Below are 27,229 nucleotides of genomic sequence, written 5' to 3' on the forward strand. Positions count from 1 at the left end.
GGCCCCGCCCCACAGTTACCTGGCAACAGCCAGGTGTGCCTGACTCACTTAAAAGGGGCTGCTCGCCCCCTCCTCTCCCTCTTGCTCTTGCTTTCTCTCTGTCCTTTCCTTCCTGCTCCTCATCTCTCTCTAGTCCCCTCCCCACTCTTTCTGCACATGCTCATGGTCACCCTCTACTCTTCTACACTCTTTCTGTCTCTCTCTGTCTCTACCGTCTCAACTTCCCTTTCATGCTCTGAATAAGTCCGTCTGTGTGGTTGGTCCCTCAGGGGCAAGAAATGCCTCAGCGTGGACCCACAGAGGAATCCCCTTCCCCCACACCTCACTGCACATCCACCAAACACATTCTCTCTCTTCTTTATTTTTATAAAACACAACACTCTTTACACTGAGCCAATACACTGTTCTACCTGAAAACGTGAATATCTCAAAGAGCGTTTTTGTTTTTTTGTTTTTGTTTTTTTTTAGGTGAACAGAACAAATTCTCTTCTAAGCTCATGCAAGATGGCTCTGCTTCCCAGAGACCAGCCGTAACTTTTGAGTAAGCAAGGACACGGTGAACCATGAGCCCTTACTGCCCGGTGTTGAAAGTAAAACAAAACAAGTGACCTGTGACTCTGATCGAAGGAGTCTGTCCATAGCCTGATCAAGTTCGCGATGCATACTTCAAATCATCTGCTGAATCAAAATGACTTCCTCCTACGAGGAGTCCATCAACCTAATGAGTCATTTTAAAACAATTCCCAATTGTACGTTTTCTAAGTGTTAAGAGCTCATAAACACCGTGCCGAACAGCTCATGTGCCATTAGGCTTAAAGGTGTCACAGAAATTTCATCTTATCCTCCACTTTCCCACAGATACTTATTTTGGTTTTGAATTAATTTACAAAGAACTGAGAGCTTAAATTGCATGTTTTTGAGAAGAAAGAGGAGCAGTCGTCAATTCTCTGCAGAGAATTGTAGACGTTTCTATTTCCAAAGCGCTTCAGAGTATATGGTGGCTCTGGGGTTCCAGGAGACTCAGGGTATGCAGAAATCACGAAGAAGGTCAAAACGAACGTGTTTAAGGGAGCCGGTTTAAAGGCTTTCGTAGTGCTTGGCCCACAGTTTGTGGTCAACAATTGCTATTTTCCTCTGAGTGCTTACTGGTGTCTTTGTTTGAAGGCTTAAATGTATGCTAGGTTTGGATGCCGTTGGTTCCACCATCCCTGTGCTTCCCTGTGGACTCTGCATGTTTCCTTTCATTCCTCCCATTGGATAGAGAGACAGGGTCAGCTGTGGCCAAGCCTCAGCTACATAGTATAGCTTCAGGTAGGTAGGAAGTGCATGAAACTGAGAAGAACCAAAAGGGGTGTTCCTCATACTCTACCTTCCTAATGCTGTGACCCTCTAATACAGTTAGTTCCTAATGCCGTGGTGACCCCTACCCATAAAATTATTTTCATTGCTTCTTCATAACTCTAATTTGCTACTTTTATGAATCGTAATGTAAATATCTGTGTTTCCTGATGGTCCTGGGGGACCTCTGTTGCACGGACAGGTCAAGACCCACAGTTGAGAAACACTGCTCTAGACTAAGGGTGTGCTCTGTTCTACCTGTCACATGCTGTTGGCTTGATTCTCTTTAAACTGTCACTGTTTTCTGCCCCTTTGCTGTTCACTTACTGATGTGCCATTGACTCATCAAAGTTTAGGCAGGACCCAGACAACCTTGCTTGTTTTCAGGTCTCCCCCTGTGAAGAGATTGTCACACCAACCTTATTACCAAAGCATGGATGCTTATTGGGAATATATTTCAGCAAAAATACAAAGAATGTGTAAGGTCTATCTCCTAATTTTATAGAATTAACTGCCTAGCCTTTGGGACCAAAATAATAATTAAAAAAAAAACCACCATGAAAGAATGTATCTTTTAATTAATTAGAAAATGCTCCAGCAATAATACAGCTTCCTCTTTTGTTGCCCTCCTGCCCCCATCACAGTCAGGGGCTCCTGCGTGTTGAGTTTTCCAGATAAAACCTTATAGATTCTTGCTGAAGGTATACGTATAGCCCACTCCTCGGCTGGACATTTGAACTGTGCTCAAAAAAGGCCCCTATTGGTGTCATGGGAAGCAGAGCTGAACTGCCTTCTCCAGGAGTGCCTGGTCTGAGCTGTGTCTAGTACCTGACTTAAGGCTTTGGCTCCTCAAGGTGGGACACATTTCATTGATGGTAAGACTGTCCTGGTCAGGGAGGAAGCTTGGCTATGGATAAAGAAGCAGCTGGAGGGGCACCCCTCCCAGGTAGTCAGCTGGGGTCAGGAAACCGGAGTGGAGGATGACCCTTTGACCTACAAGGTAATAAAACAAGCAAAGCTAGGAGAGGTGGGAGTGGCAGTTTGCCACTTCCCCTAATTTTAGAAGCAGACAGTGTGTTGGAGGATGGAAGAGCACACCAAAAACAAAACAAAACAAAACAAACAAACAAAAAAACCCCAACAAACAAACAAACAAACAAAAAAACAAAAAAACAAAACCGTGGTGGTACTGAGTGCAGTGGTGGGACCCAAATCACAGAGTTCGAAAGGGTGTACTTCCTCATAGGTTGTACTCCTTTAAGGGTCTCAGGTGAGTAAGGCCACAGGCCTGGTAGCAAAAGAAGGACGAACAGTAACTTTTCCAGCTCACCACCCAGAAAATGGCTAGGCAGGGGAAGCAGAGACTCCTAGGTGGGGGGCTTTCTTGAGAGTCTCTGCCTGGCTTTGCAAACAGTGGCTTGAAGAGATAGCAGGACTCAAGTGGCCTGGACAGATGGACAGATGGACGGATGGACAGCAGGTACATGCCTAAGCATTGTACCTGGCATTCCTTCCCAACAATGGCCACAGACACTGACTGGGAGTCTCCCTGCTAAGTTTTGCCTACTGACACAAGAAAGGACTGGTGTCAGATTTCAGTTTGCTTTTACTCTCACCCATTGAGGTGCTGCTCCTGGAGCCTCTGAGACTGAGTCTGTTAACTCAAGGACTGAGGGTTTTGTGTATTTTTTCATATTGAGAGCAAGGTTGATTTTTCAACGACAGAATCATGCTAAATCAGATTTGAGAAACTCACATAGCAAAAACATCACTTTGTTAGTTGTTCTGTGATTTATTTATTTATTTTTATTGGTTTTTTAAATTTACATTTCAAATGCTATTCCCTTTCCCAGTTTTCTGTTCATAAACCCCCTATCCCATCCCTCTCCTCCCTTCTTCTGTGAGGGTGTTCCTCCATCCACCCACCTATCCCTTCCCACTTCCCTTCCCTGACATTCCCCTACACTGGGTCATCAAGTCTTGGTAGGACAAAGGGCTTCTCCTCCCATTGGTGCCCAACAAGGCCATCTTCTGCTACACATGCAGCTGGAGCCATGAGTCTGTCCGTGTGTACTCTTTGGATGGTGGTTTAGTCCCTGGGAGCTCTGGTTGGTTGGCATTGTTGTTCTTATGGGTTTGCAAACCTCTTTAGCTCCTTCGATTCTTTCTCTAACTCCTCCACTGGGAATCCCGTTCTCAGTTCAATGGTTGGCTGCGAACATCCACCTCTGTATTTGTCAGGCTCTGGCAAGGCCTCTCAGAAGACAGTTATATCAGGCTCCTGTCAGTATGTACTTCTTGGCATCAGCAATATTGTCTGGGTTTAGTGGCTGTATGTGTATGGGCTGGATTCCCAGGTGGGGCAGCCTTGGGATGGCCTTTCCTTCAGTCTCTGCTCCACACTTTGACTCCATATTTCCTCTTGTGAGTATTTTTGTTCCCTTTCTAAGAAGGACTGAAACATCTACATTTTGGTCGTCCTTCTGCTTGAGCTTCATGTGGTCTGTGAATTGTATCTTGGGTAATCCAAGCTTTTGGGCTAATATCTACTTATTGGTGAGTGCACACCATGTGCATTCTTTTGTGACTGGGTTACCTCACTCAGGATGATATTTTCTAGTCCCATCCATTTGCATATAAATTTCATGAAGTCATTGTTTTTGATAGTTGAGTAGTACTCCATTGTATAGATGGACCACATTTTCTGTATCCATTCCTCTGTTGAAGGACATCTGGGTTCTTTCCAGCTTCTGGCTATTATAAATAAGGCTGCTATGAACATAGTGGAGCTTGTGCCTTTGTTATATGTTTAGTCTGTGATTTTTATATTTGGGATAATTTGGCTCAGGCATCAGCCTCATGTGAGGTATAACTAAAAAAATGGAAAGGGAACGGAATCATACCTAAGTTTATTAATTTTTTTTCTGATCATTTTACAGGGAAAGTGAAGGACCCTAGTTCTTACTGAAGTATAAGAGCTATTAAGAGGCTTGGCCTGGTGGAAAGTAGGTAGGTTATGGGGTTCCTGTGAAAGACCCTAGGGGCTTTCGCCAGCTTTACACCCACCACCTCAGGTCAAGATTAGGCCAAGTACCAGCTTCCCACCTCAGTCAAGGCTAGGCCAAGTTCCATTTTCCACTCTCAGGAGGAAAAGGGACATTCTTGAAAAGCAGAATGTACTGACTGATAGTCACCTGACCCTCTGGTCTCAGATAGAGCTCGAATACATGCCATATGCTTGCTAGGCAATAGATTCAAAGGTCAATATGCTTAGTCAATAACTTTACACTGTAACCTTGCTGATGTAACCTGTACCCCTAAAAAGTATAAAAACTGCTTGTTATAGCCATTCAGGGTCACCTTCTAGTCATTCGCCATGAGGGGCTGATTGAGGGTTGACCCTGATGCGCTGGAAAGATAAACCACTTGTGTTTGCATCGAACTCCATTCTTGTGTCTCACTTGGGGCAGGGGGATGTCTCCCAGTAGTCAAGACTCACTTCCAGCCTTACAAAAGCAAAGTGTATATTTTATGACAAAAGTAAATGGGAAACAAACACAGGCAACCAATGAATAAGCAGGTAATTCTGAACAGGATTCAGTACACAGAGGAAGAAGTTCCTCTCCATTTAGCAAGTATTCTTTGCCATGAGATGTGGACCATTGCTGGAAACTTAAGAGGATAGCACACAAAGTCCTCACTCTTTCCCAACCTCCATTGCAATTCGGAAAGAGAGGGAGAGTAAGCAAATAGATCTAGATATGGCACATATCTGAAAGAGAATGGTTAAGTCTTATGAGGAAGAATAAGGCAGTGTAATCGGGGTAGGGTAAGTGTTACTTTGGAAAAGTAGTTGAGGGATGTGGGTGGCCAGATAGGAAACAGTTTGAGGGGACACAGAGGTCAGATAATGTAGCATCTTATTGGTCATGGGAACTTTAGAATTATGATGGTTCCCTATCCATAGTGGATATGTTTTTGAATCCCTCTTAAGATGCTTGGAAAACTGCACAGTCCTGAACCCTAGAGATATGACCCCCTATAATATACATACACATGTAGATAAAGTATGAATCATAAATTAGGCTCAAATAAGAGAGTAACAACTTAGATAATAACATTGAACAATATTAAGTGCATTGTGATACCCTACGATGGGATGATTTGTGTCTTGGGCAGTCTGAGGCAGGATGGTAGACAATTTTATCATGTCATACAATTAAAAGTTTTATGAATTAAAATTTATTTCTGGAATTTTTCATTGAATCCTTTTGGATTACAGTTGACCGTCAGCAACTAAAACTTCGATGGGACTTTCCTGTGTTCATAATAGATTGTGAAGTCTTTGGAGGGCTTTGACTTAAGGAAGCCTCTGCCATAAACTCTATTTTAAAGAGAATCATCTTGTGTTTACATCCTGTATTATCTAGAGGCAGTGGGACCTGGGAGAATGACGCTGTTAAGTGAGGCAGACTAAATTCTCTTGCAATAGCCAACTTTATTCAGAGCATCAGACAATTTATGCTCTGAGGATTAAGAAGAGTCACATGAATGTAATGGACAGTCACCAGCTGCATGCGACAAGAACATGCTTTTCTGTGGAGGAATATCTACAAATAGCAGTAGCCAATTGAAATGAATAATCCAAAGTAGACTCACCCTTAGCATCTATGCCTGGGAGAAGCATGAAATCTTATCCCAAGAACAGTTTCATGTTCATGAAGAAACTGAGACCACACGACTCTTGTCTTGGTTTCTTGTAGGAGTTTTCTCACAAGCGCTCACAGTACTACTCACAGGACTCCTTTCTTGGACCATGTTCAGACAGTCAGGGCTCCTGGGTGGAAGATTGTCTGCAGGAGGCTGAGGTCAGAATCAATGGCTAGCACGCCAGCTGATGTGATTTGAAAGGAGTAAGAAGAGACAGAAAGGGTCTGGTATACAAGGTATTGGCCCAGGAGGTTTTTATTCTGTTTGTGGTCTGAAGCATAACAAGGGAACATACTGATGGACATTGGCTCCTCATGAACTCTTCACTCCCATCAGTGTCTGCACTGACCTCATCAGCTGGTCACCATTCTCCTTGCCTTCATCAAGGCACAGATAACATAAGGACCCTTTCCTACAATGCACCAGTTGTGCCAACTCAACATCTGTTTGCCACCAGCTATGCTGTACCATGTTCTTAATTCCTGTTGGAAATCCTGGAAGCATGGCACAGTCTCCCCCATACTTGATTTGATGTGGCAAGAGAGCTATGGGCCTTTTGCCCAGGGGTGGCTTGCCCTTAAGAACTCTGCTTCATTTCCCTCTGTTTATCTGGTTAGAAGACAGATTCTCCTTGCAGGGCCATGAGCTGTCCTTCGGGAAACACTGCTTTGCTAGGCTAATCTATTTAAATGATAGGGAAAAAAGAGTAAAAGGGGAACTGAGAAGACTCTCTGTGCTCTTGATGAAGCTCTGGATTCAACAGTTCTGTTATGAATGCTAGAGGCTGAATGAGATCTATTTTCCTCTCCTTTGGCATTATTATTTTTATCTTTTAAGGTTTATTTTATCTATTGTAATTTTAAAAGGATTTATTCTTTTTAAAAAATGTGTATGTGTGCTTTTCCTGCATGTATCTCTGTGTACTATATAGGTACCTGGTCCCTGTGGAGATCAAATAAGGGCATCGGCAACTCTGGAAATAGAGTGACTGGGGATTGAACTCTGGTCATCAGATTTGTCAGAAGACCCTCTCACCGGCTGAGCCATCTCCCTGGCCCGCTTTCAATTCTGACGTTTTATCTCTGTGATGCCATGACTCCTCTGCTTCCTTTGCCACCTGTGGGGGTTCATGGAACCAAAATCAGGTCCTCGGCAAGAGTGATACACACTTGACCATTGAGCTATCTCTCCAACTCGTGGCACTTTTATCTTGGCATCCCATTATTCTTCCCTACAGAACAGTCCATTAACTGTGAAGGTCATTTAAAAGGGGACCAACAGACAAAGCACACACAAGCTGGTGTGGTGGAACCCACCTATAATTGTAGCCCTTGGGAGTTGGAAGCTGGAGAATGAGCAGCCAAGGCCAGTCTCTGCCACACAAGACCATAGCAGAGCAAAATGAAACAAGAGGCCCAACCCTGCAATCCAACGGCCAAACAAAGAAGCCCCCAGAGCATATCACTCACCCTTGTCCTTGACTGATGATTATTAGCTGTAAGATTTTAATCCTTTGAAATTTACTAAGATTATAGGGTCAGGTATGATTTATTTTCACCAATTTCCAATCTTAATTCAGAAGTATATGTTCTTCCGTTCTTGGGTGATTTAGATAGTTAATAAGATTTAGAGATTGTTAACTGTTGGTGTGGGTTGTAACTTTCATATCTTTATTGTTTTATTGAGAAACATTAAATGTATTAAAATCTCTAACAATGATTCTTTTTCTTTTAGTTTCATGTTTTTGCTTTATAAAAGCATTTTGAATTTATGACATCTAGGACACAGAAGCTACATCTTCTTGGTAGATATTTTTTATTTATGTCTGTTGTAGTATTTGCACTACTTATCATGGATATAGTCGTTGGTATCGTATACTTTTCCTGCCTTTGCATTTTGAATGTGTGGATTTCTTCTTTTTTCAGTTGAGCTGTTTAGGAGCAGACTACAGTCTTTGGTTTCTGTCTTTTCATTGGCTGTTCAATCGATTCATGTTCAATGTAATTATTGGTATACTAGGAATTAGATATATCCGCTTTTACTTTCCACATACTTTGCTTTTTTCCCCCTGATTTGCCTTTGTTTACATAAGCTAAAAGACTCCTGTGTTTCATTCTCTAACAGCTTTTGATCCAGATGTTCTTTTACAATTCAGTCTTAACTGAGACAGTGAAGCAAGCATTCTCAACCTTTTAAATCCAGCATGGATGACCGTAGCACTTCCTAGGCACGGTTGGACCCTATAACACCACGACTCTCTCTCCCTATAGTCCCTCATTAATAGCTGATTTGCATTTTTGACTCTGTGTGTGCTTAAAGCACCATGGGACTACTGCTGCTCCTGTGATCTTGTCTCTGTCTGTTCAGAGTCACCTGTGGGTCACCATCTGCCCTTTCTTCATTCTCTCCTAGCTTTTGAGCTTTTGACTAAGCTAGTTTTTCTTTTGAGAAATCAGTTTCAACTCAGTGTGAATTGGTATGCTGCTGTAATTTTTTTGTTTTGTTTTGTTTAATAGTATCTTTATTTCTGAGGAACTTATTTTGTCTGAACATAGAATTCTAGATTGTCACTTATTTTCATTCCATATTTAAAAATATCGCTTCAATGACTTCTGGAACCCGCTGTTTCTCCTGAGAAACAAGGTATAAGTATGTGCTCCCAAATGCTTTTTAGACTGTGGCTTGGTTTTTGCGTGACCTCACTGCAAAGTCGCGCTTTCCTGTAATGTTCTCCTTCTGGGTGCTTGTAGCATCTTCTTGGCCAGCGGGTTGCTGTGTCTGATCACATGGCGGGGTGGGGTGGGGTGGGGTGATTCTTAGCCAGTTCTGTCTTTCCTGTTTTCACATACATACATAGTTTTATCCATTCTTTCCTTTCCTCCTCCCCTTCCTCCTCCCTTTTTCTCTTCCTCTTCCCTTTTCCTTTTCCTCCTCTTCTTCTTTCTTCCTTTCAGTCTGGTACCCCACTTTAATATTCTTTACTTCACAAATTCTCTTTAAAGGTAAACCCACTGATGACAGTTTCTGCTTTTAGAATTCTTACTTGCTTTAAAAAAATTCATTGAACAACAATATCAACCAACCAGACCCCACCAGAGTTCCCAGGGACCAATCAACCAATGACTACACATGGAGGGACCTATGTCTCCAGTCATAAATGCAGCAGAGGATGGCATTGTCCAGCATCGATAGGAGGAAAAGCCCTTGATCCGGTGAAGGCTCGTTTCCCCACCACAGGGGAATGCCAGGGCATTGAGGTGGGAGTGAGTGGGTGGGAGTTGGAGCAGGGAGAGGGGCTATGGGAGACGGGGAAAGGGATAATATTTGAAATGTAAATACATAAAATATCCAAGAAAAATAAAATTAAAAAATTCACTGAGCCTATATTTTCAGCTCCTAACCAACATTCCTTATCTTTCTGTTTGTTTTGAAAACATTAACAAATATAAAAAATGATCCTTGAAAGTATCGTTTTAAAGATATTAAATATAGTTCTCTTGAATTTAATTTCTATTAGTCACCTTTCTTCTAGTCTGGTTTTTATCATTCTCTCTGAGGTTCATGAGAACTCCTTTCTCTTTGTTTGCCTGGTTATATATGTCCTTGTGTGTATTACATGTAACTATATTTCTATTTTAACCAACTTAAGGGTACAACTCAGTGCCATTCACAGTGTGGTAAGGCAGCACCCAGACAAGTGAAAACTTTCTCTCTACTTAAGAGTGACACCCCCCCACCCCCCCCATTTCCTCAGCCGTAGGTGATCCTGGATCTGCTTTCTGTCCATCTGCACTTGCCTATTCTTGATAAGGGATTTAAGGAGAGTTGTCCAGTATTGTTGCTTTGTATATCATGTGGTATGTTTTCATGGCCCTTCAGTGCTAATGCAGGGATCAGGACCTCATTTCTCATGGGGACTGGGGGTGCATGGTATTTTCACTCATTTTTTGCTCATCCATTCTCTTGTTGGAAGATATCTATCTGGGTAGTTCCCATCTCTCAGTTATTATCAAGAATGCTATTATAAACAAACAGTAGGATATATGTATATGTTTGAGTCCCTGCTTTTATTTTGGGGGCATGTACATAGGAGTGGATTGATTGAGTCATATAGTAATTCTGTATTTAAGTACTTTGGGAACAGGAAAATACTTTTTGCAGCATTTACTTTTCTATTAGAAATTTAGGAGTGTCTTAGGGTTTTACTGCTGTGTATAGACACCATGATCAAGGCAACTCTTTTTTTTTTTTTAAGATTTATTTATTTATTATATGTAAGTACACTGTAGCTGTTTTCAGACACACCAGAAGAGGGCATCGCATCTCATTATAGATGGTTGTGAACTACCTTGTGGTTCCTGGGATTTGAACTCAAGATCTCTGGAAGAGCAGTCATTGCTCTTAACCACTGAGCCATCTCTCCAGCCTGACCAAGGCAACTTTTATAAGGACAACATTTAATTAGGGCTGGCTTACAGGTTCAGAGGTTCAGTCCATTATCATTAAGGTGGGAACATGGTGGCCTCCAAGCAGGTATGGTGCAGGAGGAGCTAAGAGGTCTACATTTTCATCTGAAGGCTGTTAGCAGAATACTGACTTTCAGCCAGCTAGCATGAGGGTTTTATAGTCTATGTCCACAGTAACATGCCTACTCCAACAAGGCCTTCGGATAGTGCCACTCCCTGGGCCAAGCATGCACAAACTATCATGAGGAGGTTCTATATCATTGTGGATGCTCATAAACCAACCCTCCAATATAGCCATCTTCACTGGAGAAATGTTCGATTTCATTATGACTGTTGTGTTTCTTTTCCTGTCTTCATTATTTCTATGTCTTCTTTGCAGGAATAGCAAGTCAAGTTCATTTTATCTTTTAATAGGACATTGGTTGTTGAGTACTAAGAGTTATTTTTATATTCTGGAATCTTCTTAAATTTGCAAACTTCTTCCATGGGTTGTCTTTTCATGTCGCTGATGAAATCTTTGATGATGTGCTTAAGAAACTGTTGCCAAATCCAAGCACATATGTTCATATTCTCTGTCTCTTCTTGTCCTTGTACAATACCTACCAAGTCCATTTTGCTTTTTACATTGAAGTCTTTGGTGTGGTAATTAATTACAATGTCTTGTTTTTGCTTCAGATTGTTTGTTCTGGATGTCTTTTAACTTTTCTTCATGATTTTCAAAAAGTCGTACCTATAAATAGGATAAACTAGATTTTTAGAAAGGCAATCTGATTGGCAAATCTAAATTCGTTTTCATCGTTATTCCCTTTGGGAACTTGGATTTTTTTATTAATCCATAGTGCCATTCTGATAACATCTGGAATTTATTTCTGGATCATTATGAATATACTTTTGATATTTTAATAAACTCAGTAATTATTCACTTAAAGCATTCCGTGTACTATGTGCTCTCTTGAATTGTGCTATGTCCATATACAGCCCTGGGCTTGCTTCTTTCTTACTAATAGTCTTTCCATGAGTATTTCCAAGGACAGGTTCTCTATTGTCTATCCTCGTGTTACTGAGAATTTCTTGTCTTTTCCTTTCTTTCCGTTCCTCCCTTCCTCCCTCCCTCCCTCCCAGCCTCCCTCTCTCCCTCCTTTCTAAGGTCTCACTATGTAGCCCAGGTTAGCCTTGAACTGTTGATCCTCCTGCTTCAGCTTCCTGAGTGCTAGGATTACAGGTATGTGGCACCATGATTAGAAACTTTTACTCTTCAATGATAGCTTGGCTGGGTATAAGATCCTGGTAAGTTTTCTACCTTTGGCTCCTTGAGCATAAAGCTTTGTCTTCCCAGGGCTGAGGAAATGTTTGTCATTCTGCTTCTTTTAATTCTATCTAGAATCAACTTATACTCTGCAAGCTATTAGAATTGTCTTTTAGTCTTCATTCACCTTAAATTTTACCCAAATGAGTCCAGGTATTGTTGAAATGACCTAATCCTAATCCAGGGTTTCTACTCTACCTTTTATCATTTAGTTCCTGATAACACACACACACACACACACACACACACACACACACACACACACACACACAACCTTTATATTTACAATAAGCCTTAATCAGCACTAGAGCTGGGCAGATATCTGCCCTCTATGCTATTAGAATCTACCTTTCTATTGATAAGCCCGAATTATTACTTTCTATGTTCTACTGGGCTGCTCTTAACTCCAGTTGGCCAGTCCTCAGGGCCATTTCTTTTTTTTTCTTTTCTTTTTTTTTTTTTGGCTCACATAAATCATGGAGGCTTTTCCTTCCTCTTCTACCTTCTCCTCCTGGTTTACCTCCGACCCCCAAACCCAGGAACCCTAAACCCTGCCTAGGTCTCGCCTGCCCAGCTCTTGGCTGTCAGCATCTTTAGTCACCAATCAGAAATAACTTGGGTCTACATTCGGAGTCCCTCATCTGTGGGACAACCAGGTCTTTGTGGCTCAATATTAGCATTAGAGTAAGGCTGTGTGAGGCCAACTCGTTACAACGTATCTTTTTTTTTTTTTTTTAAATTAATTAACCTAGAAGTCCTTTGTGAGAAATTTCTACTGGGGGTGTTAAGCATTTATTTTGTTTTGGGAAACTTACTGTTGATCTTCCCAGACATTGTTAACCACACTCCTTCCTTTCCAGCACGTCTGCACACGACCACTGAGCTACAGTTTCTGCACTAGAGACTCCTTCTGCTCGGCATTCTATATTTCACGCAAACCTAAATTTTATTTAATAATTCCCATGTCTTTGTCACTTCTGAGGTCTGCTTGGAACAAATGCTGTTGTACTTAATATTCTGGCTCAGTATTTTTTCCCGTTGGCTCCTATTCAATCCATTTACTGAGCCCTTTAATGAAATACTTTCATCTCCAGTGTGATGGTTAATCAACTTGGCCAGTATAATACTGCCCAGTTGTTTGGTCCAATACTTGTCTAGATACTGCTGTGAAAATATTCTTAGAGATGCATTTAATGTTTATCTCAGTTGACTTTGAGAAAAGGAGGTTATCTTTAAAAGTGTAAGCATTCAGGGCACACATAGGTGCTGCACACCTTAAAGGAGATTATCTGTAAAAGTGTGAGCATCCAGGGCATGGAGGTGCATGCCTTTAACAGCAATGGGTGGATCTTTGAAGATTCAAGGCCAGCCTGGTGTACAGAGCAAGTTTCAGGACAGCCAGGACCTCATGGAGGCACCCTGTCTCAACTCCAACCCCTCGATGTGGACATTTATTCAGAGAAAGCCCTAGGAGCAAAAACTGGTATTTCCCAGAAAATAATTCTGTTTTTCTTAAGACTAACAGAAATTCTTGCTGTGTTCTCATCCTAGACATGAACTTTGAACTCAAGGCCTAATTTCAGCTCTTGTTTGAATTTCCAGCCTGCTAGCAGTTAGACTTTGGACTTGTCCTTGTGCATGAGCATGTGAGAAATCTTTAAGTCTGTTTGTCAATCCACACACACACAGAGACACATGCAAACACAGACATGCACACTCACACACACATGTTTCTACATGTATACACACATGTACATGCATATTCACTCATACACATTCACACTCACACAGACATACAGAAACACACATACTCACACATGTATACACACATTCGCACACGCAGACACACAGAGAAAGATACATACATACACATTCACATTGAGAGAGAGAGAGAGAGAGAGAGAGAGAGAGAGAGCATCAGCCCTCCCTCTCCTCATGCCCTGCCTACACAGATTTAACCACATGCAGCTGATAAGCAGTTGGAGGAACATATAAGCATTGATATTGATTACGTATGGATTTTCTGCCGCCTTATTCCTTGAATAGTAAGAGGAACAACTAGTTACATAGCACTGTCTTCCTTTTTTCATTAAAAGTTGTTACACAGAATAATGTTTGGGGTGCTGGAGAGATAGATGGCTCAGTGCTTAGCGGTGCTCGACACTCACTTCCAGAGGAAGAGCAATCGGTCCGATCAAGCCAAATAATCAGGGACCGAACCCTCTGAGACCATGAGCAACAGATATCAGCCTTCCTTTACATTTCTTTCTCCACCGTTTGATCGAAGCAATGAGAAAAGTGATGATCATGGCTTTCCAAAGTGTCTCCCTTGAGGCAGCTCTCTGGTGAGCCCTTGGTTCAGCAATGCTGGCCAGAGTGAAGCTGTTTCTGCACAGTGAGAATGCCTGGCTGTGTGCTTTGTACCAGTGTAACGCCTAGGCCGTTCCCCCTGCACGCAGGAACCTGCGGGGGGGGGGGGGGAGGGACTACCCAGTGAAGCCCTAATGCTGGGAGCTATAATGATATATTGGGAGCAGAAACAGTTTCAACACCCGGATGAAGCCTTGTAGCTGCAAACAGTCACGGGTGGAAGGGTTTAGAGCAGGCATTTCATGTGCTGCTACTCCCTGCTTTTTGAGACTCTAACAATATCAGTGACAACCACAACTAATGCTTATGAAAATGTAGTTAGTACAGGGTTGTGTGCTAAACGTTTTCTTTTTAGTCGGTTTAGTTAAGTCACACGAACATTATGAAGTAATCATCATGGTGGTATTAGACAAATGTCAGCTCTGAAAACTAGAACGATTAACGGCTCTATGGCTTTGCCACAGGGAACACGTGGCAAAGTTGGTCCAACGGACTTGGGGGGGGGGGTCTTGTGCTTGGCAACTGGCCCAGTAGCTCTTGGCACTGCATCTTTTGTTTAAGAGTGGGCTGGCCACCACAAGCCACCCGGTCAGCCATGGGGAGACGGGCTTCACTCTCTTTCGTCCGCACGAGCCTCTGGTCCTGGAGAGCCACAGAGAGACTCCTAGCAGGTTCCCTTCGTCCAGCAGCCATTGTTGGTAGTTTGCTTGCTGCCTTTGGTCTCATTTTCCTATGGCAAAGGACTTAGGTACATGAAGCAGGATAAAGGTAGCTGCGGGAGGTCCTCGGTCAGGTCAGAGTGAAATGGCAAGATCCCTACTACCACAAGGGAGGCTCAACAGTCTTGTCAAGGATCTGCCTTTCCCGAGCCTCCAGTGTGAGTGAGGGGGAAGCTGCACTAGGCTTCTTTCAGTGTTTGATATTTTCTTCCATTTCGGTCTGATGATCCTGAGGCAAGATTTTAGGTCTGTTTTTATATATCTGTGCTTTTTCTTTCTGAAGTAGAATGAAAGCTTGTCTTTGGCTAAGCACCCTTTCCATCTCTGGTACATTTGAGGTTGTATATAGAGAAATGGAATCTTGAACTTTGTGATACACACACACACACACACACACACACACACACACACACACACACACACACAGATATCCTCTGGATATTCCTTTGGATAGTTTGAGGACCTGACAATACCATTCTGTGCATTTTTTTTCTTTGAATCATAAATTTTATTTAGCCCAAAGTCGGTACATTGCCAAGGTTGGTGTTGGGCTGTGAGGGTTAGTGGGTAGTGTGAGATTTTATTCTGCTAATGCTTACTCAGTTGTCTCCTCCTGGAACAGTAGAAAGACTCTGGTTTCAGGTTAGTGTGTCCATGTGAATGGGGAATAGAGAAAACAGGGAGAAAAAAAAAATCTCTCTCGATCACTTACAAAGACCCAGGCCTTACAGAAACATTGCCTCTGCTCTGCAGTGAGGTTGGAATGGAATTTTACTTCATTTATCCTGAAGAACATACTTTCCATCCCCTCTTTCGTGGACTCAAGTGACCTAGGAGGCAAGGAGGTCCAAAGGATAGCATCTTGACTCTTCTTTTCCGAAAGAATCACAATCTTTCCTTTTAAACTGGGTCCTTGTAACCGCATCATTTCTCATGCCGGAGCTAAACTCTGACAGACGCAGCTTCAGGAAGAACAGGCTTGTGTGGCTCACAATTTTCGGGGATATGGCCCATCATGGTGTGGAAACGTGGCAGCAGGGATATGAAGTGATTGGTCATATCATGTCCCTGGGCAGAAAGCAGAAAAAGGTGAATGTTGGTCCTTGAGGTGGTCTTCCTTTTCCTTTGTAATTCAGTTCAGGATCTCACTGCCTCTCCATGGTAGGTCTCCCTTCTCAGCCAAAGGTCTCAAGAGGTTCCCTAAAGGCACACCCAGAACTCTGTTTCTTTGGTAACTACAAATCTTATCAAGTCGACAATCAAAACTAACCATCCCGGTCCCAATCTATCAAAACTCTGAAAAGAACATAGAACTGTCAGGGTGGTAGCATCTGGACCTGGCACAGGTATGGTGTTGGGTGAGGCAACTTTTCATAACTTAATTCATGACATACTTTCAGTTTTGAGTGCTGTTTGCATAAGAGGAAAAGCACGTCGCGTGGGGCCCATTAAGTGATTTTTTCCCACCTCGGTTACAGGGCTCCTGGTTGAACCTCCTCTACAAGTTGAAGCTGGCCAGTCACCTTGACAACTAAGAAAATCCAAGTAGGCGGGCGGCTCAGTAGGAAGAGAGTACCAACACCGTCACCACGAGGCTGCGCGTACAGAGATGTGAATAGAAGCAGCGTGTCAGGGGAAGCATTATGACTGAGCTTTCTGCGTTTCTTATTTTGTTTCCATGGTAAGTCTTTCTAAAGGCTGAAGTTAAGTGTCTTGGCACACACATGGAGCAGTCAGTATGAGGCATAATGCCGCGCAGTTACCGAGCACCCTCTCTGCAGTACGTCATTTGATTTCCGCAAAAGCCTCACAGGCTTAATAATATTCTTGTTTTATTGAGGGTAAACTGAGGCCTAAGGAAGCCAAGCGGCCTGATCATGATGATACAGTAAGATTACAGCTACCTCAGCTGTGGTCTGGTGTCTCCACTGTGGTTTTAAGAGGTCAGGCCCGAGTGTGTAATCACAGGTGACATCAACAGCCGCCCACTTCCTGTGGCATTGCTTAATGGGTTGAGCTCTTAGTGAGCATGATACCCACCAAAGACACTTCAAAATGCATGGGAACCTTCAGTTCCAACCCCTAAGATAGGGCCTAGGATGCTAGAGAACCTGCTGCATGTAAAATATAACAAAATTTTTAAAAAGTAAGCAAAATATATATATAAAAAAATCTTTAAGAAGCAAGGCCAGAGAGACAACTCAGTGTTTAAAGAGGCCTGTCCCTGAGCCTGACAGCCTGACCCACATGTTGCAAAGAGAGAAAACTCTGCCTTGCCCTGCCTTCCCCACTCATACCGTGGTATGAATGCACATAGATACACACTAAAGAAATGTAATAGAAAATCTAAGAAGTAAAAGACCGTTCCGAAAAAATGAATTTTCCTGCCCCAAATTTCAGTCACACCCTGTTAGACATTAAAGAATTCCTTCTCCTTTTTAAAAACACACATGCAGGAGGGCGGGAGATCACACACTGCAGTGTGTACATAGGGTTTCACGTGAGCTAAGAAAGATTTTCTCTGCTAACGCGAACTCTTGAACACAATGGGCCCAGCTTTGGTCCTGGCTCTTCTGAAAGCAGCAGGGACACAGACCCAGACGGCTCTCTGGTCTACGATTCCTGCCTGGAACAGACTGAAACGGGAAGGTGGCGCTTGCCGAGCGTACAGGAATCAGACTTTGCTGTTCCTTACCGCTCAGATAGAAGGAGGTCAGAGACAGGAATCTTACAGCAAATCTTGTGGTTGGTGCGGCTGGCCAACACATCCTGGCCAGACCATGCATCCCATCCTGGTCCCACCCTCCGACCCATCCTGATCTGGTAGGCCGGCTGTTCATATCAGCCTCACTTCCTTTGACTTCCAGTTGGAGGCTAGCCTGGCCACATATTGAGATCCTGTGTTAAAGAGATTAACAAATCCCTCAGAGGTGTACTTACTGAATGTGTCATACCTGGCAGTAGCTCTCATTCCCTAGGGCCCTCTGGGGCAGGTAGGATTAGTAGATCCACTCTACGGTAGAGAAAGAGACTTGAAGCAATTGTATAAAGTTTCCAAGATCTCAAGGCTCCTAGGTTACGTAGCCAGGATCCTCCTGTGCACAGTTGTGTGGGCTGAGGAGGGTCTTAGTGGCCATCAACCACTGTGACCATGAAAGCCAAGGAACCATCTACAAGGAACAGCCAAAGGTGCCTTTGTCTCTGGGTTCTTTTTTCTTGTTACTGGAGCCCAGTGTCCATGATTTCCAGCTCCTTGCAGTATCCTGGTTTGCTTTGATAACCATCGTGCGGGATCCTCCTGTGGGATGCACACGTTGGAAGCCTAAGCTCCCTTGATCTACCTGTGCCCCACCAAGAGCCACCCTGTATCACAGCCCTACTGCTCGGCTCAGTGAGGCGATGGGGGTTCAGGATAGGGGATGGCATCCACGAGGAAGTGACCGAATACAAGATGGCAGGTAAGGGTTCCTGCAGCTCGGGGGTGGGGTGTGCTAGGTGAAGTTGGAGTTCATAAACACAGGCCCCAACTCCCCTCAAACTCAGGAATGGGCTCTAGTGAGAAATGACCCATTACCAAGCACTAAGAGGCCCCCATATGAAAACTCGACACTGTCAACGAGTGCTGTTTGCTGAGCCACAGGAGCCGAGGCACAGGAGGGTCTCACTCACATCGATCCTGTCTCCATTTATATGATTGGGGTTAGATTCATTGTAACTTCTTACATTAGCTGTGATTTTAAAGGAATATTGTATTAAAATACTACTTCTCTTGATTACTGAGTTTTTGGTGGCCTTTACTCTTACACACATAGCAAGCACCTGACCTTGTGTCTTCTTCCCCTCCCCCCGCCCCAGACAGATTATCCTTCACCCAGGCCTGTGCTCTGAACAATGCAGGGAATATCAGACTTTTGGCCTTAAACATCTTTTTTAAAAAAATTTATTTACTTCAGCCAGGAATGGTGGTGCACATCTTTAATCCCAGTACTCAGCAGGCAAAGGCAGTGGAAACTGGGTGAGTTCAAGACTAATCTATACAGAGAGGGCTACATACACATAGTACGCACGCACGCACACAGACACACTGTATATGATGTGTCTGACCTGCATGTATGTGCACACATATGTGCCAGGTACAAGGGAAACCAGAAGAAGGCATTAGATCCCTCTAGAGGTATAAATGATTGTGAATCACCGTTTGGGTGCTGAAAACCAAAACCAGATCCCTCCTCGAAAGAGCAAAAAGTTCTCTCAGCAGCTGAGCCTTCTCTCCAGGCCCCCTTAGCATCTCTTCATGAACGGGTCTCTTTTCATCTGTCTCAAACCTTTCTGTCTTTGCTTGCTGTCTCTGCCCACTGTAGTGTAAACCTCAGAGTTTAGCTGGGAAGGGGCCTAACAGGCACACATACTCGGGGGTTGAAGTTTGAGAGGCAAAGCAGTTTGAGGCTTCTGAAAGTGGAAACAAACCACAGGGTCCCTGTTTATATGTGCAGGTGCTGAGTTAGGTCCTTTTTAGAAGAAAGTGAGAGATCACAAGGTTAAGGAACACACCTAAGGCAAAGATCTTGGACGTTGATAGAGATCTCTCTGAGCTTTATTTGGGTTCCTTGCTGCTTGTAGGAGGGTCTGGGTCAGGAAGAAATAGCCAAGTTTGGAGGATAAAAAACAAACAAACAAACAAACAAAGAAACAGAACTCCAAACTAAAACAAAACAAAACGAGATAGGGAAGGAGAGGATGTGTCAGGACAATTACCCTCGATCCCTTGCCTTCTTCTACTGCCTCACACCACCACCCATCCACAGAGTACAAAGTCTGAGAAATTCACAGCCAGTCGAGAGACTGGAGGTCAGAGCTAAGTAAGGCAAGCCTGTGGCTACATCCGACCGAACTCCATTCAGGACCTCCGTTTAAGTGAGGTTTTAATTTGAGCAGCAATGGCCATCCTTTGCTGTATTAGGTATGACAGCATGCTCATTCACCAGCAGTTCCCAAATGGGGAGGCCAGCTGGGCAAATTGTTCTAAACATCACGCAGGGACGAGGGCATCGTTAAAGAAGTACAACCCAGGAAACCCTAGGTTGACATCTTGGTTCCAATACTTTGTCTTTCTGAGTCCATTTGTTCTGGATATGCTGATAAGAAATCTTTCCCTGTGGGGTGGTAAAGGGAACGAGGCCCACAGTGCCTAGCATGATGCTGGGTGGATGGGAGAACTGTGGGGGTGGGGGTGGGGATGGGGTGGGAGTGGAGTAGGGTAAAAGTGGAGTGGGGCTAGGGTGGGGGTGAGTGGGTGGAGTAGGGTAAGGGTGGAGTGGGGCTAGGGTGGGGGTGAGTGAGTGAGGTAGGGTGAGGGTGGAGTGGGGCTAGGGTAGGGATGATGGGGTAGGGTAGGGTGAGGGTGGAGTGGGGCTAGGGTAAGGGTGAGGGGGGTGGAGGTAGGGTGGGGGTGGGGCAGGGTAAGGGTGGAGTGGGGTTGTATTTCTTTTTTCTGTTTCCCAGTTTTCCTTTGGAGGTTAGTCAGCCAGGACAGAGAGAAGGGTGAGAGATGGCCTCTAGTAAACCCTGCTAATCAGACACAGATGACCCTTGGCATTGCTGCCTGATTTCGAAAGCACGGGCTTAAACATGACACATGATAAGGAAATGGTGTCAAAAGCCATGATTCCTTTGGAGAGTGCAAAGCGCTTTACAATGCTCTCAGTGACAGCAGTGGGACCCCAGACAGGGACTGTCACGTCCCTGTTCAAGGGAGAAAGGAATCTGGAAAAGAGCATGGATCTGCAAGGCCTTATGCTTCCCTTCTCCTGCCTGCTCGGACCTGCGACCCACAGAGCAAGCTGGGCCTGGAGCCCCAGAGCAACACCTTCACACAGCCTCCTATTTATTTATTGTAAGAAAGGAGAGTTTTCCAGGAAAGGCTTTTAAAAACACATTCCTGGAACAGCAACTTCATGCTGTTAGAATTAACATACTTTTGGTTGAGCTTCATTCCAGAGCTTACCGTGACCAGTTGAAACGTGTTAAGGGTTTGTCACTAATCCAAGGATCACACCCCCAGTGGTTTCCTTTCTTCCTCCGTTTCTTCCTCTTCCTCCTCCTTACCCATCTGTTAGAGTGTGCTTTGTCCGTTCCTAATTCTTGCAAATCCAAGCAAGCCCGTGTTTGACTGGCGGTTCTCGCGGAGATGAGGTTTCGCCCACTCTGAAGCACCACTCTACGTTTTGGAACCACTGCCCTGTTCTAAGTGAGTCTGTAGTGTGTAAAACAGTAGCTCTCGGGAGAAGCTTTGTCTGTGCCGACACCATTTTACAAAGGGACATTTGGCTTCGTTTTGAGCATAAACAGAGGCAAGATGACTGTGTCTTGTGTACAAAAAAAATAGCAACGACTGTCCAGGGTGAGCCTCTGGGCACACACTGGCACCTTATTACTTCAAGTGAGAAGGTATCACTCATAAACTTACAAAGGGAGACTGGGAACACCGAGGGATGTGGGCATAGTTAAGCTCACCGAGAACAAGCCCTTCAAACTTATTGGACAGGTCAGAACCAACGAGAGATGCTATAGTCTAACTTAACCATTTAAAAGAAAGGTTACCTAGCCCACGGACAACAGTGGTGCCATGGAGCTGCCGTCTGACCACTGTGGGTATGTGTGTGTGGTGCACATGTATGTGATGTATGTGTGTGTTTGTATATGTGGTATGTATGTGGTGTGTGTTTGTGAGTCTGTGTGTGCACTCATGAGCTCACATATGTGTGTGAGTGCATATTTAGTGTATGTAGTGTGTAATGTGTGTACGTGTGTATTTGTGTGTGAAAGACTAACAGGCAGAGAACTCTAAACTGTCCCTTGAGTTTCAGCTCTGCATGACCCCTCCTGCTTGATGTGGTCCACTTGAAATGTCATCTGTCTGTCTGTATGTCTATGTATAAATAGAATGGGAGCTAAATCCTCACTTCTCTGGTTCTGTGACTCAGAGCCTTGGAGGGTTGAATCTGTGGTTGAGATCTGCAGCTCAATTTTCCTAAAAGTCAGCTTCTTAGTATCCAACAACCTTCATGGGCTCTCGGGTACCTGTATCATCCGCCTCTACCTTCAGTGAGGCCCCTTCTCTGTATTTCGTAAACTTTAACTCTTTCATAGTCATTTGTCTCTCTGTGTCTCTCTCTATCTCTCTGTCTCCCTCTCTATCTCTCTGTCTTTCTCTGTCTCTCTCTGTCTCTGACTCTGTCTCTCTCTGTCTCTGTCTGTCTGTCTCTCTTTCACACACACACACACACACACACACACACACACACACACACACACACACACACTGGCAACATGTGATTTCAGAATAAAAGAATCTGAGATGGTCATTTACTATGCTACCAAGGGGAAATGGTAATAGTTACTCGGTAAATTGTAGCAAACAAAACAAACATAGCTTGTGAGTTTATTATTATTCAACACATTCTGATCTTGTGGAGAGGCACAAATGTGCTGCTCCTCGACGTTCCTGACACAGCACACCCAGGCCAGTAGTAGCTGGCTGGTAGTTGCTTTGTCAAGCGACCTCTACAAGTGGCAAGTGGCTGATGGGCTACATTGACGATTGTGTACAAATAAGCCATTGGGAAAGTTCATAGCTAGGATCTGTCCCCCAAAATTGACATGGGAAACTGAGATAACACACCTGTTTTAAGGCCAAGAAAAACATGTGGGATGGTTGGGCCAGGTGTCCCTCAGCGCTCCTAGATGACTGGTTGCCTGTTAGCGAAGGTGCTTGAACATAAGCAAATTAGTCATGGCCAAGCTCACCTCCCCTTTCTGAGAAGCAAAAACCTGATGCTTCCTGTGTTTGAGTGAGTGGCCTGATCTGTTACATCTGAGGTTCCAAAGGTCTTGCCTGTGTCATTCTACTGTGTCTGTGTCATAACATCCCACCACAGAGTGTCACTGGGACCACAAGTCTCAAAGACGTCAGAGTGCCACTCTGGATGAATCTGTTGGTGACTGCTCTGCCAGAATTCACTCTAAAGATGCTTTGGCTTCTCTGGCTCTGTCTGAGTACAGTGCTTCACATCAGCAAACTTGTAGGGCTCAAATAATGCCCATATCCCCATGTTTGCCCAATCTGTTTTGGTAAATTTAAGGATGATATGTTCTGGTCTCTTGTGCCACTTGGACAGTTCCTTTCTAATTGGACACTGCATTTCTAGGACCGTGTGCTGAAATAATTCTCTTTTAGTTATTTTTGTCTATATTTTCTATAGATTATTCTTCATCAATTTTTGCTTATTCTGCTCATTTGTAGCTTGAGACAAATGAGTCCATTTGGACAGTATTTTCCCCTCAAGTTGTCTTGCTATTTGACTAAAGGATAGAAAGGCTAGCCATGGGAGCGCATGCCTGTCATTTGAACAACTCTTTAAATGAAAGTGTTAAGATGAATAGGCACCGAGTCGCAGTGTGGTTCTGGAGAGAACTGGATGTGAAGTGAAGAGGCAAATGTCCAGTAGGAAGGCAAGGTCAATCTCTGACCTCCAGGCACCCATCCACAAACACATACACACACACACACACACACACACACACACACACACACACACACACACGTACACGCCACACATGTAAACATGCTTATTCGCATGTCACTCTTCATTTGCTGTTGGCCTTTATTGCAGACAACACTCAATGTGCAGACACAGTGGACGTTAAACCCATCTGCTAGGTGAACAAATACATTTGTCTTGTCTCTGAGGATAGTAGGAGGCAAGACCAAAACACACCAAGGTCTGGAGGTGGGTGGGTTTGGCTTGACCATGCCAACTTGTTTTCCTAAAAGGACTGGAGCAACAAACTGAACCTGAGGGAAAGTGTTGCTCTGTAACTGGCACCAGAACCACCATATCTTTTGGACTGCAGTTCCCAAAGTCTCATCACAAGTGCTTCAATTTTAATCAAGATGTTTGACTGGTAATTAAATACTTATGCATAGAGATTTATATGCATTTATTCAGGCTGGGCAGAGGTCGATGCCTCTTAGGAGCCAGGTATAGAGCAATAGAGCAACCATAAAAACATGCTGAAAATTTTAGGCAAGAATCAAAGTTTTATATCCTAAGACAATAATCTTTTTTAAATTAATTTTTTTATTTATTTATTTTACACTTGCTCAGTGCTCCCTCCTGGTCACCCCTTGCCACAATCCTTCCCCTATCCTCCCCTCTTCTATGAGTTGGTGGGGGCACCCTGAGTATCCCCTGACACTGGCACTTCAAGTCTCTGTGAGGCTAGGTGCTTCCTCTCTCACTGAGGCCAGACAAGGGAGCCGAGTCAGAAGAAAATATCCTACATGCAGGCAGCTTTTGGGAGAGCTCCCAGTCCAATTGTTTGGGTTGCACGTGAAGTCCAAGCTACACATCTCTTACATGTGTGCAGGGAGACCTAGGTCTAGCCCATGTATGTTCTTTGGTTGGTGGTTTAGTCTCTGAGCCCTGAGGATCCACGTTAGTTGATTCTGTTGGTCTTCCTGTAGAGTTCCTTTCCCCTTAGAGTCTGCAATCCTTCCTCCTATTCTTCCACAAGAGTCACCAGGCCCCATCTGCTGTTTGGCTGTGGGTGTATGTTTCTGTTTGAGTCAGTTGGTGGGTCGCACCGCTCAGGACAGCCATGCTAGACTCCTGTCTGCAAGCATAACAGAGTATCATTAATAGTGTCAGGGGTTGGTGTTTGAACATGGGATGGTTCTCAAGAGAACAATAATTTTAACAACTAATATCAGCACAATCTTCAGCGTCCAAGGCTTCACATTACAGCAATAGTTCTCAACCTTCCTAATGCTGCGGCCCTTTAATACAGTCCCTCATGCTGTGGTGACCCCCAACCATCAAACTAATTTTGTTGCCACTGCATAACTGTAATTTTGCTACTGTTGTGAATCATAATGTAAATGCCTGTGTTTTCCAAAGGTCTCAAGCCACCCTTGTGAAAGGGTCATTCAACCTCCAAAGCGGGGATCACAACCCAGAGGTTGAGAAGTGCTGTGTTACAGGATTTATTGTATGGAGTTCTTATAAGAATCCAGTGGAAAGGGGTTGGGGATTTAGCTCAGTGGTAGAGTGCTTGCCTAGCAAGTGCAAGGCCCTGGGTTCAGTCCCCAGCTCCGAAAAAAAGAAAAAAAAAAAGAAAAAAAAAAGAAAAAAAAAGAATCCAGTGGGGGAAAAATGGATATCATGCATGAGGGCTCAGAAAGGCTAAGGGAGACTTCGTTTCCTTCTGTGGTGATGATGTCAGCCCTTGTCTCTTCACAGGGTTGGTTCAGCAAACATTTGCATTCTGGGTACACCTTCTACAGCTACATTAAAGCAGTCCTTTGGAGACTGGGATCAGTGTGTAGCCTGTGTGAAGGCCTGAATCATAGTTTAGTATTCTTGACCCGGTTGTTTTTGTTGGGGGCGGGGTGGGGTTCCAGAAGGCACCATGAGTACCCACATTAGTAATGCATCCTTACCACACAACCCAAGGTTTTCTGGCCCTTGCTCTATAAGAGCAAGGCTTGGGAAGTAGTAGCTTCATGTCGTCTGTGCAGAATTCCTCTTAGGTCACTGCTGCTGTTGTACCCATTGTACAGAGGAGTAAATGGAGGCGCAAAGAACCTGCATTTGTCACAAGATACCAACAAATAGAGACCTAGCTAATAAATAGCAAAGTTAGGGTAGTTGGTAAGACATTGGCTATTCCTACCTCATGGCAAGCTGCACCCAACAGAGCAGCTCTGTTAGCCGTTTGCACTCCTCCATCTCCCCACGGACAGTCTAGAGCACTGCCTACTGGGGTGTCCTGTGTCCTGGGGTGAAGGCTGTGGAGTGGTGTGGAGGCTTTTCTGTGAGAACAGCAGCTTGTGTTCATTCTGGAACCTTCTGGGTGGCTTGTGATGGAGTGGGATTATTTTATTTATCTCTAGGTGAGTAGCTTGTTTTATACATAGATCTACGATCAGTTAATTCTTCTGGTTTGATTTGTTAAAAAAACTTACTGTCACTCAGGGCTTTAGGGTCAATGTAAAGGGAACCTTTATCCAAGGTTGAATGGAGCAGGCCCAAATGCTTTAGATTCAGAGAGTAGTTTTCAAGGTTGCACTGCAAGCTATGCTGTGGTCTTCAGGATGGCAGTGATGCTTGCTAAGGCCTAGCCTTGGTCACTTGAGTTCAGTAAAGATTAGGTGGGGGAGACAGCCAGGCAGTTGACTGAGTGGCTAACAGCTCCTTCCTCCATCCTGGATTGACTAAGTCTTGAACGAAGTGAAGGGCATATTCAACATTCAAATGCTGTCCGTCTTTAGCAGCCAGCAGAACCAAGGAAGCCAAGCAGAGCTCTAGCTGGCCCTGAGATCTGGGTGCTGAGCTGAACTGCCCAATTCTCGAGTCTAGGCAGAAGCTGGAGTCAGGGTCCACCTGAAGGAGCCTGTGCTAGGGGCTCTAGGGGTTGTCAGTTATGGGAGTGAGCCTCATGGAGTGGGCTTCCACAGGAAAAGGCTCCTTCCCACATTTGTAGAGCAAGAATGTGAGGACACGTTGTTCCTGGGGAGAGGAGGGAGGGAGGGATGTGGGGCATAGGTGGGGAGTGATGCCAAGTCAGCAGGAGGAAAGTGTGTGTTGAAGAGGGAAGGAGAGCAAGAGGCACAGGAGCCTGCAGCTCTGGTCACCGGCATCTTAGAAACTGGAAGTCAGCTGTGACGTTTGTCCTTGTACTGTTGTAGAAAATTTAAAGTGTACTTACCAAGTCATAGGAAAAACCGTCTACAAATTTATAGCAGCTATAAACAGTTCTATATTCGGATTTCTAGGATTACCCTTAGAGGTGTGTGTGTGTGTGTGTGTGTGTGTGTGTGTGTTTGTCTGTATGCCTGTGTGCCTGTGTGTATGCAGTTATATTGTTTTTATACAGTATATACTTGTTGCTTATGTCTGAAGGTTGCTGGCTGCTTGTAACCTCTCTGGATAGACCTATTACCATTTTGTGTGTTGAATCTATGTGTGTCTGTATGTACATGTGATCACGTCAGAGGACAAGCTCAGGAATCATACTTTAGAACACTGAGCATTTCCTTTACGACAGAGTCTCTCATTGACTTGGACCTCATCTACTAGGCTAGACTGGCCAGTGTCAGGATCCTCCCACCCCTGCATCTTCAGCACTGGCTTATACACGGGTGCTGAGGAGTGACGTGAAGTTCCCATGCTTGTCTGACAAGCACCCACTACAATCTCCTTGGTCCCCTTATTACAACGTTTGGAATGATTTCCCTGTTGTCAGGAAGATTGTTTCCT

At 44.1% G+C, this 27,229-nt stretch overlaps 1 long non-coding RNA gene across 3 annotated transcripts; it reads right to left on the reverse strand.

The window, feature by feature from the left end:
• Positions 1–15,393: 15,393 nt before the first annotated feature.
• LOC147996251 (uncharacterized) lies at positions 15,394–21,164 on the reverse strand. 3 transcript variants are annotated; one of them, XR_015674594.1, is made up of 4 exons: positions 20,914–21,164; positions 17,864–18,207; positions 16,377–16,504; positions 15,394–15,977 (listed from the first exon to the last, which is right to left on the reverse strand). It is a non-coding gene; the product is annotated as an uncharacterized LOC147996251 (long non-coding RNA). The 3 variants fall into 3 exon arrangements; XR_015674583.1 differs by lacking the exon at positions 16,377–16,504 and having other exon boundaries at positions 20,914–21,154; XR_015674601.1 differs by lacking the exon at positions 16,377–16,504 and having other exon boundaries at positions 17,850–18,207; positions 20,914–21,080.
• Between the last annotated feature and the right edge of the window lie 6,065 nt (positions 21,165–27,229).

Source organism: Rattus norvegicus, chromosome 2, assembly GCF_021556685.1.
Source record: "Rattus norvegicus strain SHRSP/BbbUtx chromosome 2, alternate assembly SHRSP_T2T, whole genome shotgun sequence".
Classification (NCBI taxonomy): Eukaryota; Metazoa; Chordata; class Mammalia; order Rodentia; family Muridae; genus Rattus; species Rattus norvegicus.